A 3,068-nucleotide genomic window follows, 5' to 3' on the forward strand; every position below is an offset into this window, starting at 1 on the left:
TACCTGATTCTCTATTGACATTACGCTGCGACGCGTCCAATCAGTCTATTGGCGCTGCACTTGACCAAATAGTAAACGGTATTCATCAACCACTAGGTTTTTATATGAGTAAACTGAGCAAAGCTGAGCGAAATTACAGCGCTTACGATCATGAGCTCCTCGCAATTTTTAAAGGTATAAAATTTTTTAAACATATGATCGAGGGCAGAAATGTCTCGGTACTCACTGACCATCGGCCGCTCTCTTTCGCGCTCATGCAAAAGTCTGACAAGGCATCTCCACGACAGCAACGACAACTGCAGTACATCAGTCAATTCACGAGTACGATAATACATGTCCCAGGCCAGGAAAATGTAGTCGCTGACGCATTATCCCGCAGCAGCACCATAAGTCTACCGATTGAAATTTCGGCAAAAGAGCTAGCAGTTAAGCAAGCTGAAGATGAGGAGTTGCGTTACCTGTTGCAATCAAATACAACTGCCCTCAGAATTAAAAAACTTAAAGTCGACAATGCGTTTGCCGAGATAAATTGCGACGTTTCAACCGGTACGACCAGACCCTATATACCAAAGCCATTTCGACGAAAAATTTTCGACAATGCTCACAACATTTCGCATTCCAATGGACGAGCTACGCTGAAGCTTATTAAACCTCGCTATGTTTGGCCGCATATGAGTCGTGACACGCAAAGATGGGCACGTATATGCCTACAATGCCAAAGGAGTAAAGTCCACCGCCACACGCAAAATGCACCTCAAAGAATCGAAATTCCCAGCGAACGGTTTAAACACGTTCATATTGACATTATTGTTATGCCGTTGTGTGATGGTTATCGATACTGCCTGACGATCATCGATCGCTTCACACGATGGCCGGAGGCAGTACCGCTAAAGAATATCTATGCTGAGACAGTCGTTAACGAGTTTTTCAATGGGTGGATTAGTCGCTTCGGCGCACCTACTACGGTCACGAGCGATAGAGGATCACAGTTCGAGTCCAAATTTTTTGACGCATTTACAAACCTCATCGGCTGGGATCGTATACGAACAACCGCTTATCATCCAGCATCAAATGGCATGATTGAACGATGGCACAGGTCACTGAAAGCATCTATCATAAGTGCAGCCGAAATGCTATATGGTACCACACTTCGACTTCCAGGAGGATTCTTTATAGATGAAGAAGTACGACCGGATCCTCAATACTTCATCGAACCATTCCGTGAGTTCATGAGGGGAATACGGTCCTTGCCCGCTGCACACCATAACAAGTCCCGCGCGTTTGCTCACAGAACATTATACAGATGTTCGCATGTATTTGTACGAGTGGATGAAGTCAAGAAGCCTTTGGAGCAACCTTACCGCGGCCCATATAAAGTGCTGGAGCGAATCAGCGATTACATATTTAAGGTAGACCTTGACGGATGTCCAACAACGATTTCTACTGAACGTCTCAAGCCAGCATTTGTGGAAAATCATGCAAGTAGCATTCCGCAGCAAGACGACAACAGAGTTTACGATTCGGAACCGACACCATCATCAAGTAGCTCAAGATGGCCTAGTAATCTCCGGACGTATCTCAAAGGAAATAGAAACAAATCAACCGTGACTCTTCGTGAAGACTCAAGTCACTCCGGAGGGGCTACTGTGGGCACAACCTCAGACTGCAAGCACCTGGCAGCACCGTCGCAGCTGTCAAAACCAAACTTGACAAGTCTGTCGCTGTCAAGAACTATTCAAAATTCAACAGTCGACTAGTTGACACACGATTTTGCTACAATTTCATCACTCATCGCTTTTCTTGGAATTGACTTTTCTCTGTAGTACTTTAAGTTTTATATATTGAATAAAGTAACGTTGTGTTTGTGTTAATTCATTATTCTGCTTGCTTTAAACGAAGGACGTGGTAGCTACGCCACAAGTTGTTCGAAATCGCCGAAATGTTAGGCCGTCGCTTTATCACATACTGGTTAATGAACTATTATATATACTGGCTGGTTTGGCATTTCACTGCGGAGAACTGGTATAATTATAGTCCATGACGAACTGGTATGACTCTCCCATTTAATACCAGTTTTCGAACTAGAATTTCTACCAACTAGTTTACTTTTTTCTGCGCGGAACTGGTATAATTATGGTTCATAACGAACAGGTATGACTTTTATCCTTAAATAATAGTTCATGAACTGGAATTTGTGCATACTGGTTTAGCTTTTCACTGCAGGGTTCATTTACAACAATGCTGGGCACACCAACACAGTCTCACTTTGACGTGGTATTAGTGCGTCGCGCTCAGTTATGGTTGCCACATTTTTTATAAATGTACTAAAAGTGTTATTTTTCGTGCATGGGTCTATGGGTCTATTTTGCCTATACGTATAGTGGAATAATGAATCTGGTAAGTAATACTATTAGTTTATAGCAACTTTTGCATACGAAAAATTTACTACATGTAAAATTTAAAAAAATTTAAATTGGTAAAATTCATTTGTTTAATAACTGGGCACCGTTTTGTTAGAATCAAATCTTTGAAATGCCAGCCGGCAAGATGGTTACGGTGCTTAGATTTTATTATTTTCATATAAATAGGTATTTAGCCCTAAAAATAGAGTATAACTTATAAATATTATTCACTAAGTATTTCTGGCCATAAACCAGCATTTATATTTTTCTATCGATTCTTTAGATAGAAAGCAATTTTTCTAAAATAAAGTATGCAATTTGTGCCCTTTTTAAAAAAAATCATGGAACTTATTATAAAATTAGTGAACGTTGGTCAGCAAGAAGCCCATTTTATATTTCTTTAAATTCACACGGCATGAAAAATACGGTTTGCTTATATTAAAAATACGTAGGAATGACAGCATAATGGACATTGTGGGTGTTGAAGGTTCTTTGAACTATAAATTGCAGTTCTTATATCGTCGGTCCCTACGAAGAGTAGCACATTTCACTATTCGCGTGGAAGACTAGCACATTTCACTATTAGCGTGGAAGACTAGCACATTTCATTATTCGCGTCGAAAAGTAGCACATTTCAGATTTTTGCGTGGAAGAGTAGCACATTTC

The sequence above is a fragment of the Rhagoletis zephyria genome, unplaced genomic scaffold, assembly GCF_001687245.7.
Source record: "Rhagoletis zephyria isolate East Lansing unplaced genomic scaffold, Rhagoletis_zephyria_1.1 Rzeph_scaffold_02329, whole genome shotgun sequence".
NCBI classification, from domain to species: domain Eukaryota; kingdom Metazoa; phylum Arthropoda; class Insecta; order Diptera; family Tephritidae; genus Rhagoletis; species Rhagoletis zephyria.